Consider the following 16,921-nt stretch of genomic DNA (forward strand, 5'->3'; position numbering starts at 1 on the left):
GATATGTCTATGATGGATTTGGTTTTGTTATGTTTGTTAATGAATGTGATGTCTCGTTTGTTGTGGTAGATTGATTTGTCTGTGATTATGGTCCTGTTGTAGTACAATTTGAGTGTATTGTTTTCCAGGACTGTCTGTGTGGAGTGCATTTGTAGTGTGGAATATAAGTGCTATTATTATTATTATTATTATTATTAAAAATAATAATAGATTAGCTACAGAACATAACTATACAGACAGAGGATGAACTGTGATCTCCTCTATTATAACTGTGTGACAGGAGGCTCTAATCATCAGTGATAACTCTGATAGGAGTTTCTATTCCCGCTGTGAAGAGCCTGTGTGTTACAGTCCATGCAGTTTCATCACACAGGAAGTTCTTGTGACTGAGCTTTTGTGACCTACGAAGAAAACAGAAATGCAAGTAATTCATGAGGAGTCACCATGAGATTACATGACCTAACTGAAGGGTTTTTTTTTCAGATAGAAAGGAATAACTAAATGTAATATAGTAATAAAACCTATATATATGGGGGGACTAGTTCCATAATGAATGTAAAAAATCAGTAGAATGTCTCTTTAAGGAGCAGAGTCTGATATTTTTTCCATGTGCAATGGATGGGAGCCATTACAGTAAACAGTGTTCACTCACCAATTTAGGAAAGACTGAAAATTAAAGATACAGCTTGCAGAGAAAAACTGGGGGAAAAAGTTATATGCAAGTCATATAATAATAATAATAATATTTATTTATATAGTGCCAACATATTCTGCAGCGCTTACAAAAACAGAAGGATACAGAATGACAAAAGTACAAAAATACAAAAACGATGGTTACATGTAGTAATCAATTGATGGAAACAGTAGGAATAACAGTCCTGCTCCAACGAGCTTACATACTACAAATAATGGGGTGATACAGAAGTTAATGGGGCTGGAAATGTCGATATGGCGAGGTGGAGAGTGTGGAATGCTATACACATAGACAATGGTCAGACTTCAGTATGACTGCAGGGGCGGTTGATTGCGGCTAGCAGGGATCAGTAGGTAAAAGAGCATGTTATCAGGGGGAGTGAAGAGGAGTTTGATTTAAGAGATGTGGTATGCCTCGCTGAAGAGGTGCGTTTTTAGAGCGTGCCTGAAATTTTGTGTGCAGGGGATTTCCTGGATAGTTTGGGGTAGTGAGTTCCAGAGGAATGGTGCTGCTCTGGAGAAGTCTTGTAGGCGGGAATGAGAGGTTCGAATTAAAGGGGCACTCAGTCTGATTTCATTAGCGGAGAGGAGGTCCCCGGCTGGGTGGTGGATTGAGATGAGGGAAGCAATATAGGGCTGTGCGGTGCTATGGAGAGCTTTGTGAATGAAGGTAATGAGTTTAAATTGAATTCTGTATTTGATGGGCAGCCAGTGTAGTGACTGGCACAAAGCAGAGGTGTCCAAGTAGCAGCTGGACAGGAAGATGAGCATGGCTGCCGCATTCAGGATAGATTGGAGAGGCGAGAGTCTCGCATGGGGAAGGCCGATCAGCAGTAAGCTGCAGTAATCGAGGCAAGAGTGGATGAGGGAAACAGTGAGCATTTTTAACATGTCCACAGTTAGAAAAGGGCGGATTCTTGAGGTGTTTTTGAGGTGCAGGTGGCATGTTCGGGCCAGAGCTTGGATGTAGGGGGTAAAGGAGAGATCAGAGTCGAGTATCACCCCAAGACAGCGGCCGTGCTGTCAGGGAGTTATGGTGCTGCCACACACTTAGATGGAGATGTCAGGATGAGGTCAGTTAGTAGAGGGTGGAAACACCATTAGGTCAGTTATTGAGAGGTTCAGTTTTACGTAGAGAGAGGACATAGTGTTAGAGACAGCAGACAGTTGGGGATGTTTGGAGGAAAAGTGCAGAGATGTCATGGGAGGAGGTGTATAACTTGGTATCGTCAGTGTAGAGATGTTATTGCAGGCCAAATCTCCTGATGGTTTGTCCAATAGGGGCTGTGTAGATGGGGAAAGAGAAGGGGAGGTGGAGCCAGCAAAGGAGACACTGAATGAGCGGTCAGATAGGTAGGAAGAGAACCAGGAGAGAGCAGTGTCCTTTAGTCCAATGGAGCGAAGCATACTGAGGAGTTTGTGGTCAACACTGTCAAATGCTGCAGAGAGGTCGAGGAGGATCAGTAGGGAGTAGTCATCCTTCGATTTGGCTGTCAGGAGGTCATTTGACACCTTTGTAAGGACGGTTTCTGTCGAGTGTAGGGACTCAAGAAGAGAGTTTTCTGATAGATAGCTTATAAGGCAAGAGTAAACCAGGCATTCTCGTAGTTTGGAGATGAAGGGGAGATTTGAGATGGATCGGTAGTTGGCAGCATCAGTCGAGTCAGGAGTCGGTTTCTTTAGCAGTGGGGATATGATGGCATGTTTGAAAGAAGAGGGAAAAGTGCCAGAAGTCAGGGAGAGGTTGAATATAGTGGTGAGATGGAAGATAATCACCAGGACAAGGGACTGAAGGAGATGTGAGGGAAGAGGGTCGCTAACGCAGGTGGCGAGACAATCAGAGGAAAGCAATCTGGAGACTTCTTCCTCTGTCATTGGTTTGAGTATAGAAAGCAAGCAAGAAATAGATGCAGTACTGACGAGACTAGTGTCAGGGTTAGTCTGGAATTGGGAGGCTATTTTCTGACGGATGTTGTCGATTTTCTTTTTGAAGTAAGCAGCCAGCTCTTCAGTGCTGAGATCCGTCACGGGGATGGGGGGGGGGGGGGGTTCAGGTTAGGGTTGAGAAGAAAGGGAAATGTATCAAAGAGTTGTTTAGGGCTTTGAGATATTGAGGAGATGAGAGAGGTGAAGTAGACTTGTTTGGCATGGTGGAGGGCAAGGTTGTAGGTTTTGAGCATGAATTTGTAGTGGAGAAAGTCTGCACACTTTTGTGACTTTCTCCACAGCCATTCAGCACATCTAGAGCACCGCCGGATGAAGCATATTTGAGGTGTCAGCCAGGGATACTGAGGTCTGCTTCGGATTGCCTGAGTCATGGGAGGTGCCGCTTAATCTAGGGCATGTTTAACAGTGGTGTTGTAGGGTGTGTCAGACAGGTTGGGGCAGGAGAGAAGAGAGATAGAGGACAGAGAAAACTGTAGGGACTCAGCAAAGTTTTAAATGTGAATGGCCTGAAGGTTCCTGTATGTACGGTAAGTAGGTTGGTCTGAGGGGATGCTAGGAAGCTTGACAGAGAAAGAGAGGAGATTATGGTCCGAGAGCAGGAGAGGGAAGTAAGTGATATGGGAAGCAGAGCAGAGATGGAGGAAGACCAGATCCAGAGTATTGCCATCCCTGTGAGTGGGAGAGGCTGTGAGTTGTGAGAGACCAAGAGAGGTGGAGAGCAATAGAAGCTGAGAGGCAGATGGGGTCATTTGTGGGGATGTTAAAATCACCTAAGATGAGGGTTGGAATTTCGCAGGATAGGAAGTGGGGGAGCCAGGCGACAAAGTGATCCAGAAACAGGCAAGGAGCACCTGGGGGGCAGTAGATGACTGCTACTCACATGGACACTGGACAAAAAAGTCATAGCATACGTCCCTCAAATTATTGGAAATGAAGTGAGGTTACGGGGCGGGGATACATTTCAGGAAGAGCACCTACTCCTCTGCCATGCCTGTTTTCCGGTATTGGGGTATGGGAGTACTGCAGGCCATTGTAAGACAATGCAGCAGGGGAGGCAGTGTCAGACTCCTGTATCCACGTTTCTGCGAGAGCTCACAGATTTAGAGATTTAGCAGTAAAAAGGTTGTGGATGGTGGGGAGTTTGTTGCATGCTGAGTAGCAGTTCCATAATGGCCATAAATAGTGTTATTCCTCATGACACACACATGGCAGCTTATCCTGAAAAGTTATCTGAAAAGTTAAATATGCTTTAAATGACATGACTGGTTAATAAAACATGGGAGGTAAAAAATGTTTTGTACAGTGGAGTGAAGCATGACCAAGTATATTAATAGAGGGCTGTGGGAATAGTTGTGTCATGGATGAGACACGCAGGGCTCTGCAAGCCGTTATTACTTTCTTGGCCTACCAATGAAAAACACAAATGGTCCCAATGCCATAAGTAAAGCCAATGATGTAGATCAAAGTGGAAGCACTTTATTTAAAATCAGCAGGTAACATATTTCAAGGTACGTAAACCTCTTCATCAGACAGCTGGATGGAACATCTAACAGAACATCATTTTCCTCATCGTCTGATGAATTAAGCAATCATGTCCATTGGCGGCTACCAGGAAATTATAAGCATCCAAGGGCAAATGGTCATGATTGTTTTATTCATCAGGCGATGAGGAAAAGGATGTTCTGTTATATGTTTCATCCAGCTGTTTGATGAAGAGGTCTACATACTTCGAAATACCTTACCTGCTGGTTTTAAATTAAATTCTTTCCCTTTGATGTACATTAAGTAAAAAAAACAACCACCTGCCAATAGGTTGCGACAGAACCTTAGTTCCTTCTTAAAACCTTCCACCCCAACCTTTCATGCTAACACAACCTTTAGTCACTAGTGTCCGAGGCCGGCAGCGCCTGATTTATACTGTTTCCATTAGAGCATTTTATGTAACTGCAGAACTTTGCTCTACTCCTAGTTCGTACTTCTTTACCCTCAGTAGTGCTCAGCCCAGCTTTCCCTTCAGTATTCATAATTAAAGAGAGGAGGTTAGAGGGGTCTTGGCACTGCTTCATTCCACTATGCTTTATTTTGCCTGGAATATGCATTTTAATAATTCCCACAGGCATGGTAGAATTTTTAGTATTAAGTCAATGATGAAGCTACTATGTATGTAACAATGCATTGACTAAAAATGTACCAATAAAAGGGAGCTACACTTCAAATATTTGAATGACAATTTAATAAAGGAATATGACAATAGTGGAATACTATTGCTGCCAACCAGTACATTATTATAAAAGACATCTGATGAAATGTAAAAGGAATGAAACAAAGACAGCAATACGTAATATGCTATAAACAATTCCCTTTAACCTGCTAAAACCGTAGATACAGATGGCTCCATTATTCTGCCTATGATTAAAAGGTAACAATAACATCCATCCTGTTAAATAAGTGCATTCATTCATTTCTAGAATAAAGCACATATATATGTTCAGATTGAAGCACTGCCAATATGAGACATAGCATATTTCCCATTCAATATAAAAACCCCTCCATTTCCTGCAATGTATTTATGATCTCTCCTTCATGCTTGTGCTCCGGAGACTTCATACAAAAGAAAATAGCTTTTCTGTGGATTCTTTTGTTCAAATGTCAGCATCTCTGAAATAATTACACAGGCAGCATGGTACTGATGAAACTATAATCAATCCAATCTTTAAGGTGTAGTTTTGTGAATTTCAATGAATAACTATTTCTTGTCTAGTCTCAATACTAGGCTTCTTTTCTATCAGTCATCCTTAACTTCATAGGGAATGGAGCAATATGTGGTAAAATTACACTCTTGAGCCTTTCCTAGCTCAAGAAAGGAATATTTTTTCTCTTAGTATCTAATGAGAAATGTTTCCACCATTCCAAGTCTCATAATACGGTAATGCTTTTCCTTTGATATTCAAGTGGGTTTCTCTAATGAATGACCTGAAACCATTTTGAGATCATCCTTTTAGAAGACCTTTGGAGACAGTTTTCTTAATTACTTGGCAATTCCACAGAGATTAATTTCCCTGCAGGAGTAATGCAGAACAGACATTACTGTGGAAAGCACTTGCTCAGATTTACAAGAGGTCTTAAGGATGAAAAGACATTTACATGATATCAGTGTTTCAAAATATCCTTTCCTATATTGTACAGGGCAAATAAAAAAGGCTTTTTTATATTGATCTTTTACAAAATATACTTATTTAAGTAATAAAAGTGTATAACAGGGTTGTTTTAACCAACTAGTCACGTGCCTGCAGTACGGCCCAAAAAACAGGGAGGTCCTGGGAAGATGTAAGAAAAAGTATGAAAAAGGTGAAGTCTTATTTTTTTTTTACCAATTGAGATTGTTAGAAAAAGTTCAGTATCAGTACAATGTACAGCGGTACTGAGCAGTGTAGATGTGATTACAGTACTTGTCAGATACAGTAATTAATTTGCCAATGCCATTTCAGTATTATCAAGGCAGAATGAATCAAAAAAGTTTTTTTTGATGAAGCAATACCATAGTTTGCGCATAGAAAAATTTAAAAAATCAGGTTCTTATTCTGACTTGCTTAAACTGCTATTGTTTTATACACAAATAATATTTCTAATTGCAATCTATAAACTAAAACTATTTGTAAGTAGTACTGCTACACCTGTGAGTTGATATTTACTTTTGGGTAGTTATTGTGTATATTCGGTTCGGAAGGGTCCAAATTCACCATTGTGCCTAGGGCCCGGCATACTGTTAACCCACCCTTAGTAACAACATACTCATGAATGCAGATACATGTTGAGAAACTGGTATGTCCAAGCACAGACTCCATGCTTCCCAGTTCTTCTCATGTTCTGCTTAAATTGCAGATTTAGCACTTTCGTGCATATAGAAAAATTGTTTTATGTCCCACACTTCAATTAAAGAGTTGTTCCTTTGATCTGTGTCAATACATGCAGTCATTCATCTATGAACGGCTGCCTGTTTACTGTGAATGGAGGCGGCTGGAAGTGATCTCCGTCCGCACCACCTCCATTCATTGAATGATTATAATTAAAGCACAGGTACAATAATGCTGTCATTTCTGTAGGTGACTATGCACCCAACAGTCATCCCGTGTACAAGGACCCTAAGGCAGCAGTGGGCATCTGCCACTGAACTCTGAATTAGCAGATTATAGGCTTCCATTCATAGAAGACTGTAATCTGTGTATAATACTGTCATACAACAGCCTGTGTCTGCTGATAGTCTGGAGGAATTTGATTTCTCATCTTTCTCCCCTTCTCAAAAACAGAGTATGTCCAATAACATAGCTGCGATATATTAGGAAATACTGTAAAAATAGTGAAAGCTGTCTATTGATGCCACCCAGCTGTTCAGAAGTTCTAGCACCCTGGATGGTACCAATCACAAATAATAAGCAGTTGAAGTAGTTAATATTTGTTGTCCTAATAACATTATTTCTGTGTCCATGGATGCGCCACACATGAGCGGAGGTGCAACTGTAGGGGAACAACATTTTTAAAAATATTAGGTCCAACCTTGCACTTTTCCATATATAATATTGAGAGAACTAAGAACTTCAGGCAACAAAAGGGTTAGATGCCACCATGGCTGCAACCCAATATTTCATATGTACTGTTTTATAGTTTTATGTTTATTAACAAGGTACTGAGAGATGGATAACACAGCAGAGAATGGTCTCTGTATTGACAATGGTCAGTCACTAGAGATGAGCGAATATACTCGTTTCGAGTAATTACTCGATCGAGCACCGCGATTTTCGAGTACTTCCGTACTCGGATGAAAAGATTCGGGGGGCGGGGGGAGGCGTGGTGGAGTGGGGGGTAGCAGCGGGGAACGGGGGGAGCCCTCTCTCTCTCCCTCTCCCCCCCACTCCCCGCTGCAACCCCCCACTCACCAACGGCGCCCCCCGAATCTTTTCACCCGAGTACGGAAGTACTCGAAAATCGTGGCGCTTGGGCGTGGCCGAGTAGGTTCGCTCATCTCTATCAGTCACACATATATAAAGGTTACATAAACCTTTTTTGATCTGAGGGCCACAACCGATCTGTTTTAATGGAATGAAATGAAAGAAAAAGAGATCCTGATTGATCCCATTGACTTTATCCACCCGGCTTCTCTATTCTGCATAGATCCCAGCTGCCATGAGAAAAATCCCACCCCAAATCAAAGGTGATGTTAACAGAATATTTGTCTACATTATTTTGCAAGAAAACAGAATAACAAAGGAGAAAACCATCCATGTGAATAGAGCCTTAGTCATTCATTTCTGTGTCTCAAGGGTCACAAGTTACAAGCCTTTTCGTTCCTTTGAATACTTGCATCATAATTTGAAAATCCAGTTGTTTGCTTGCATGTAAAAGTCTAAAAGAGAACATCAGAGGAATAGTGAGAGGAGTTTTCTTGAGAAACTAACCATATTCTCAGAAATGGTGATCAAAGCATTGATTGCTTGTATGGATTGGATAATAATGGCTGAACTTTTCTACCCTCTTCCATTATTCTCTGCAGTTTAGTCCATAAAAGACCATTATTTAGAAAACAATTACTGTCAAAGCCTTCAAAAGCAGAAATGTTGTTGCTGTAGAATAGGAAGAAAATTATTGGTGATTTTAAAATCAAGCGCATTTTCAGAATGTGACAGAAAACATCCAAATGTAATGCAGTCCTGCCATTTATTTTCTTAGCTGGGGGATTTATTTTGTAGAAAGTATTCATTTAACCTTTTCATTTTTGAATGGTGCTGTTGTGCATCACGAAGGGCTATCTACTGTATATTGCCATATATCACAGGAGAGTGATGCGCAGGGTGAGGTTGCTCCATGTTCTCTGCTGCATTATTTGGTATGATGCAATATGCCAAGGTAGTTTGTTGTGGGTAATACTTCTCTCTCGCTCTCTCCTTATTCCTGATAATACTGTATGTTGTTCCAAATGTATTATAAACTATGACTATTATCTTACGAAAATACTGGTGTATATGTACAAGAAGCATTAGATAATATAAGGTCTTACTGCAATTTTCATCGTATCCCAAAAACTTAAACGCCACGCTGTTGTCTGTGTGTTCAGATCACATTAACCCCTGGGGCAAAGTGTGGTCTTTGGCCGATGTGAAAAATATTATGTGTCCGCAAGATTCGCTCTCAGGCATTGGCTAGGGCGCCTTCTTTTATTAACAGTACAATACGTAAGCGGAAAGTCCTCTGCGCTCATAAGAGGAGTAGGTTACAGAGGTGTAAATACACTTACTTTGCAGGAGGTGGGTATGTTATACAACATATACCCCCTCCATAAGGTGCCATCTCGCAGGTCAGAATTGGAGAACCAGATCCAAATGAAGGATTTTATTAGGTACAGACAAGTAACATAGTATGTTAGGCTAAATGAAGACAATGTCCATCTAGTTCAGCCTGTTTCAACCCCCTAGTTGATCCAGAGGAAGGCAAAAACCCCAATAGGCAGAAGCCAATTAGCCAATTCGGGGGAAAGAAATTCCTTCTCGACTCCATAATAGCAGTCAGAATAATCTCTGAATCAACCTTTGATAGTTCCTACCTAAATGTAAGACCCGGATCAACAACCCGTAGCACAGTGGACATAAGACAGGCAATGCGTTTCCGTGTTCAGAAAACATCTTCCTCAAGCCTTAACAACAAGTAAAGGCCCATTTAGACACAACGATTATCGCTCAAAAGATGTCGCTCAAGTGACTTTTGAGCGATAATCGTGTCATTTACAGTGCAAGATGATTGCTCAAGATGAGCAATCACCTTGCGCTGCGAGCGGAGGATGCAGAAGACAAGCAGAGTGTCCCCGCTTGCCTTCTGCATTCTGCTGTTTTCTGCACGGAGTGCCCAGCTGTTATATAGCCGAATGCTCCGAGCGGAGGATGCAGGAGACAAGCAGGGTGTCCCAGATTGTCTTCTGCATCCAGAAGTTTTCTGCACGAAAAGCCCGGCTGTTCTATAGCCGAGCGCTCCATGCCGGGTATGGAGAACAGAGCTGGACGGCACGATGTAAGTGCAGTTACATACAATGATAATCGCTCAAAAGACAGCTTTTGAGCAAATTTTGAGCGATAATCGTTGTGTCTAAATGGGCCTTAAGTCAATTTTTCCATCTCATTGCTTAAATATTTTGATCTTTATTTCCTGAGACGCTGTCATTTATTCTCTATTTCTTTTATTAACGGGTGCTTTTGGGGTGCCAACCCCATACACTGCTCAACGCTATAGAGAAGCAATCATATTTGAAGATCCTCTGTATAATATTCATATTACAGAAGCATGCACAAGCTATAAGGCAATTACGCTAAGAGCATCTGATGTAAAACTTTAGTTCCTGCCCAACTTTATACTGTTGCATAACTCACAGGTTTTGGTCTTATCTACTTTTGCCAGAATCTTCCTGGAATTCTTACTGCATGGATTCCGTTATTTATATATGTCCACTACTTACAGTAAATGGTTTAATAAATATGGGGTTTTATAAATAAAACAAAGGCTACCATATATGCAGTTATGCGATGATTAGTCCAACAGATATTTATTTACTTAGAACCTCCTCACATCTCCTGCTAAAACTCTGAATATGAATAACATAATCCATGCAGCAAGAATTCAAGGAAGATGCTGGCAAAAGTAGATAAGATCGAAAAGTAGATAGGACTAGAGATGAGCGAACACCAAAATGTTCGGGTGTTCGTTATTCGGAACGAACTTCCCGTGATGCTCGAGGGTTCGTTTCGAACAACGAACCCCATTGAAGTCAATGGGCGACCAGAACATTTTTGTATTTCGCCGATGCTCGCTAAGGTTTTCATGTGTGAAAATCTGGGCAATTCAAGAAAGTGATGGGAATGACACAGAAACGGATAGGGCAGGCGAGGGGCTACGTGTTGGGCTGCATCTCAAGTTCACAGGTCCCACTATTAAGCCACAATACCGGCAAGAGTGGCCCCCCCCCCCCCCTCCCAACAACTTTTACTTCTGAAAAGCCCTCATTAGCATGGCATACCTTTGCTAAGCACCACACTACCTCCAACAAAGCACAATCACTGCCTGCATGACACTCCACTGACACTTCTCCTGGGTTACATGCTGCCCAACCGCCCCCCCTCCCCCCCCACAGCGCACACCAAAGTGTCCCTGGGCAGCCTTCAGCTGCCCTCATGCCACACCACGCTCATGTCTATTTAGAATTGCGTCTGCCATGACGAGGGACCGCAGGCACACACTGCAGAGGTTGGCACGGCTAGGCAGCGACCCTCTTTAAAAGTGGCGGAGCGATAGCCCACAATGCTGTACAGAAGCAATGAGAAATAGAATCCTGTGCCACCGCCATCAGGAGCTGCACACGTGGGCATAGCAATGGGGAACCTATGTGCCACACACTATTCATTCTGTCAAGGTGTCTGCATGCCCCAGTCAGACCGGGCTTTTTAATTCATAGACACAGGCAGGTACAACTCCCTATTGTGAAGTCCCTGTCGACCCACAGCATGGGTGGCTCCCTGGAACCCACCGGCGGTACACAGAAATATCCCATTGCATTGCCCAACACAGCTGAGGTAGTAATGTCGTGCTTAATGCAGGTGGGCTTCGGCCCACACTGCATGCCCCAGTCTGACTGGGGTTCTTTATAAGTGTACAGATGTAGTAAAAACTCCGTGTGCACCTACAGCATGGGTGGGTGCCAGGAAGCCACCGGCGGTACATAGAAATATCCCATTGCATTGCCCAACACAGCTGAGGTAGTAATGTTGTGCTTAACCCTTTCCAATTCAATTTGTATATGGTTTTCCTAGGGGGCTTACTCTTTTTCTGCTGTTATACAACGGCGCTATATGCTGGCTAAAGCCAGTACTGCATGAGCTGACACGTAGGATAGGCTCCGACAGCAGAGAGGCTGGCAATATACAGTAAGAGAACCCCGACGGACGTCTACCAACAACGGAGTTGTACAGCCTTAAACCCTAATGTCTTCACAGGTCACACAGTGGACTGGAAAGGGTTAATGCAGGTGGGTTTCGGCCCACACTGCATGCCCCAGTCAGACTGGGGTTCTTTACAAGTGGACACATGTAGGTTAAACTCCCTGTGGACCCACTGCCTGGGTGGGTGCCAGGAAGCCACCGGCGGTACATAGAAATATCCCATTGCATTGCCCAACACAGCTGAGGTAGTAATGTCGTGCGTAATACAGGTGGGCTTCGGCCCACACTGCATGCCCCAGTCAGACGGGTTCTTTAGAAGTGTACAGATGTATTAAAAACTCAGTGTGCACCTACAGCATGGGTGGCTCCCTGGAACCCACCGGCGGTACATAAAAATATCCCATTGCATTGCCCAACACAGCTGAGGTAGTAATGTCGTGCTTAATGCAGGTGGGCTTCGGCCCACACTGCATGCCCCAGTCTGACTGGGGTTCTTTACAAGTGGACACATGTAGGTTAAACTCCCTGTGGACCCACTGCCTGGGTGGGTGCCAGGAAGCCACCGGCGGTACATAGAAATATCCCATTGCATTGCCCAACACAGCTGAGGTAGTAATGTCGTGCGTAATACAGGTGGGCTTCGGCCCACACTGCATGCCCCAGTCAGACGGGTTCTTTAGAAGTGTACAGATGTATTAAAAACTCAGTGTGCACCTACAGCATGGGTGGCTCCCTGGAACCCACCGGCGGTACATAAAAATATCCCATTGCATTGCCCAACACAGCTGAGGTAGTAATGTCGTGCTTAATGCAGGTGGGCTTCGGCCCACACTGCATGGCCCAGTCAGACGGGTTCTTTAGAAGTGTACAGATGTATTAAAAACTCAGTGTGCACCTACAGCATGGGTGGCTCCCTGGAACCCACCGGCGGTACATAAAAATATCCCATTGCATTGCCCAACACAGCTGAGGTAACGTCAGCTGTAATGCAGGTGGGCTAAAAATTAATTTGATTACACTGTAGGCGAGGGCCCACAAAAATTGCTGTATCAACAGTACTAATGTACATCCCAAAAATTGGCCATGGCCAGCCAAGAGGGCAGGTGAAACCCATTAATCGCTTTGGTTAATGTGGCTTAAGTGGTAACTAGGCCTGGAGGCAGCCCAGTGTAACGAAAAATTGGTTCAAGTTAAAGTTCCAATGCTTTTAAGCGCATTGAAACTTATAAAAATTGTTCTGAAAAATTATTTGAGTGAGCCTTGTGGCCCTAAGAAAAATTGCCCGTTCAGCGTGATTACGTGAGGTTTCAGGAGGAGGAGCAGGAGGAGGAGGAGGAGGAATATTAGACACAGATTGATGAAGCAGAAATGTCCCCGTTTTGGATGGTGAGAGAGAACGTAGCTTCCATCCGCGGGTGCAGCCTACGTATTGCTTACGTATCGCTGCTGTCCGCTGGTGGAGAACAGAAGTCTGGGGAAATCCAGCCTTTGTTCATCTTGATGAGTGTTAGCCTGTCGGCACTGTCGGTTGACAAGTGGCTACGCTTATCTGTGATGATTCCCCCAGCCGCACTAAACACCCTTTCCGACAAGACGCTAGCCGCAGGACAAGCAAGCACCTCAAGGGCATACAGGGCTAGTTCAGGCCACGTGTCCAGCTTCGACACCCAGTAGTTGTAGGGGGCAGAGGCGTCACCAAGGATGGTCGTGCGATCCGCTACGTACTCCCTCACCATCCTTTTACAGTGCTCCCGCCGACTCAGCCGTGACTGGGGAGCGGTGACACAGTCTTGGTGGGGAGCCATAAAGCTGGCCAGGCCCTTAAAGACTGTTGCACTGCCTGGGATGTACATGCTGCTCGATCTACGCACATCCCCTGCTACCTTGCCCTCGGTACTGCGCCTTCTGCCACTAGCGCTGTCGGCTGGGAATTTGACCATCAGCTTGTCCGCAAGGGTCCTGTGGTATAGCAACACTCTCGAACCCCTTTCCTCTTCGGGAATCAGAGTGGGCAGGTTCTCCTTATACCGTGGATCGAGCAGTGTGTACACCCAGTAATCCGTCGTGGCCAGAATGCGTGCAACGCGAGGGTCACGAGAAAGGCATCCTAACATGAAGTCAGCCATGTGTGCCAGGGTACCAGTACGCAACACATGGCTGTCCTCACTAGGAAGATCACTTTCAGGATCCTCCTCCTCCTCCTCCTCCTCCTCAGGCCATACACGCTGAAAGGATGACAGGCAATCAGCCGGTGTACCGTCAGCAGCGGCCCAAGCTGTCTCTTCCCCCTCCTCCTCATCCTCCTCATGCTCCTCCTCCTCCTCCTGTATGCGCTGAGAAATAGACAGGAGGGTGCCCTGACTATCCAGCGGCATACTGTCTTCCCCCGCCCCCGTTTCCGAGCGCAAAGCAGCTGCCTTTATGGTTTGCAGGGAATTTCTCAAGATGCATAGCAGAGGAATGGTGACGCTAATGATTGTAGCATCGCCGCTCACCACCTGGGTAGACTCCTCAAAATTACCAAGGACATGGCAGATGTCTGCCAACCAGGCCCACTCTTCTGAAAGGAATTGAGGAGGCTGACTCCCACTGCGCCGCCCATGTTGGAGTTGGTATTCGACTATAGCTCTACGTTGTTCATAGAGCCTGGCCAACATGTGGAGCGTAGAGTTCCACCGTGTGGGCACGTCACACAGCAGTCGGTGCACTGGCAGCTTAAAGTGATGTTGCAGGGTGCGCAGGGTGGCAGCGTCCGTGTGGGACTTGCGGAAATGTGCGCAGAGCCGGCGTGCCTTTACGAGCAGGTCTGACAAGCGTGGGTAGCTTTTCAGAAAGCGCTGAACCACCAAATTAAAGACGTGGGCCAGGCATGGCACGTGCGTGAGGCTGCCAAGCTGCAGAGCCGCCACCAGGTTACGCCCGTTGTCACACACGACCATGCCTGGTTGGAGGCTCAGCGGCGCAAGCCAGCGGTCGGTCTGCTGTGTCAGACCCTGCAGCAGTTCGTGGGCCGTGTGCCTCTTATCGCCTAAGCTGAGTAGTTTCAGCACGGCCTGCTGACGCTTGCCCACCGCTGTGCTGCCACACCGCGCGACACCGACTGCTGGCGACATGCTGCTGCTAACACATCTTGATTGCGAGACAGAGGAGGAGGAGGAGGAGGGTGGTTTAGTGGAGGAAGCATACACCTCCGCAGATACCACCACCGAGCTGGGGCCCGCAATTCTGGGGGTGGGTAGGACGTGAGCGGTCCCAGGCTCTGACTCTGTCCCAGCCTCCACTAAATTCACCCAATGTGCCGTCAGGGAGATGTAGTGGCCCTGCCCGCCTGTGCTTGTCCACGTGTCCGTAGTTAAGTGGACCGTGGCAGTAACCGCGTTGGTGAGGGCGCGCACAATGTTGCGGGAGACGTGGTCGTGCAGGGCTGGGACGGCACATCGGGAAAAGTAGTGGCGACTGGGAACTGAGTAGCGCGGGGCCGCCGCCTCCATGATACTTTTGAAGGACTCAGTTTCCACAACCCTATACGGCAGCATCTCAAGGCTGATGAATTTTGCTATGCGGACGGTTAACGTTTGAGCGTGCGGGTGCGTGGCGGCGTACTTGCGCTTGCGCTCGAACACTTGCGCAAGCGACGGCTGAACGGTGCGCTGAACTACACTGCTGGATGGGGCCGAGGACAGCGGAGATGAGGGTGTGGGTGCAGGCCATGAGGCGGTAGTGCCTGTGTCCTGAGAGGGGGGTTGCATCTCAGTGGCAGGTTGGGGCACAGGGGGAGAGGCAGGGGTGCAAACCGGAGGCGGTGAACGGCCTTCGTCCCACCTTGTGGGGTGCTTGGCCATCATATGTCTGCGCATGGTGGTGGTGGTGAGGCTGTTGGTGTTGGCTCCCCGGCTGAGCTTTGCGCAACAAAGGTTGCACAGCACTGTTCGTCGGTCGTCAGGCGTCTCTGTGAAAAACTGCCAGACCTTAGAGCACCTCGGCCTCTGCAGGGTGGCATGGCGCGAGGGGGCGTTTGGGAAACACTTGGTGGATTATTCGGTCTGGCCCTGCCTCTACCCCTGGCCCTGGCCACCGCACTGCCTCTTGCAACCTGCCCTGCTGATGCCCTTGACTCCCCCTCTGAAGACCTGTCCTCCTGAGTAAGCGTTGCACACCAGGTGGGGTCAGTCACCTCATCGTCCTGCTGCTCTTCCTCCAAATCCTCTGTGCGCTGCTCCCTTGGACTTACTGCCCTTACTACTACCTCACTGCAAGACAACTGTGTCTGATCGTCATCATCCTCCTCACCCACAGAAAGTTGTTGAGACAGTTGGCGGAAGTCCCCAGCCTCTTCCCTCGGACCCCGGGAACTTTCGAATGGTTGGGCATCAGTGACGATAAACTCCTCTGGTGGGAGAGGAACCGCTGCTGCCCAATCTAAGCAGGGGCCCGAGAACAGTTCCTGGGAGTGTTCCCGCTCCTGAGCAGGTGTCATTGTAGTGGAGTGAGGAGGCTGGGAGGAAGGAGGAGCAGCAGACAGAGGATTCGGATTTGCAGCAGTGGACGGCGCAGAACTGCGTGTTGACGATAGGTTGCTCGAAGCACTTTCTGCCATCCAGGACAGGACCTGCTCACACTGCTCATTTTCTAATAACCGTCTCCCGCGTGGACCCATTAATTGGGCGATGAATGTGGGGACGCCAGAAACGTGCCTCTCTCCTAATCGCGCAGCAGTCGGCTGCGACACACCGGGATCAGGAGCTCGGCCTGTGCCCACACCCTGACTTGGCCCTCCGCGTCCTCGGCCGCGTCCACGTCCTCTAGGCCTACCCCTACCCCTCAGCATGCTGTATTACCAGTGATTTGATTTCACAGGCAGGAAATAAATTGGCGCAAGACTGCAGGCCAAATATAATTTTTTCCCTTTTTGGAAAACGAAAGGCCCCACTGCCTCTAGTGAATGAATAATCTAAGTTTAATAACTGTGCTGTGTCCCTGCTAATGTGTCACAGAACGTGAGGGTAGCAGAGTTATTATAACTCTTGGAGAGCAGGTATTTTTTTCCCAATTAAGGAAAGCAAATGGCGAAGCCAGCAGTAAAGCGTAGCTGGGTGCGTATGATTTAGCAATGTTGTTCAAGCAGCTCACACGTGTCCACCGCCCTTAGGACGGACAGAGGCTGGACAAATAGATTTGTTTTCAGTTTTTTTCCACCAAAAGGCAGCACTGCGTATATTCAATGAACATGAGAAGTTTAATAACTGTGCTGTGTCCCTGCTTATGTGTCACAGAACGTGAGGGTAGCAGAGTTATTATAACTCTTG

Source organism: Eleutherodactylus coqui, chromosome 1 (genome assembly GCF_035609145.1).
Source record: "Eleutherodactylus coqui strain aEleCoq1 chromosome 1, aEleCoq1.hap1, whole genome shotgun sequence".
Classification (NCBI taxonomy): domain Eukaryota; kingdom Metazoa; phylum Chordata; class Amphibia; order Anura; family Eleutherodactylidae; genus Eleutherodactylus; species Eleutherodactylus coqui.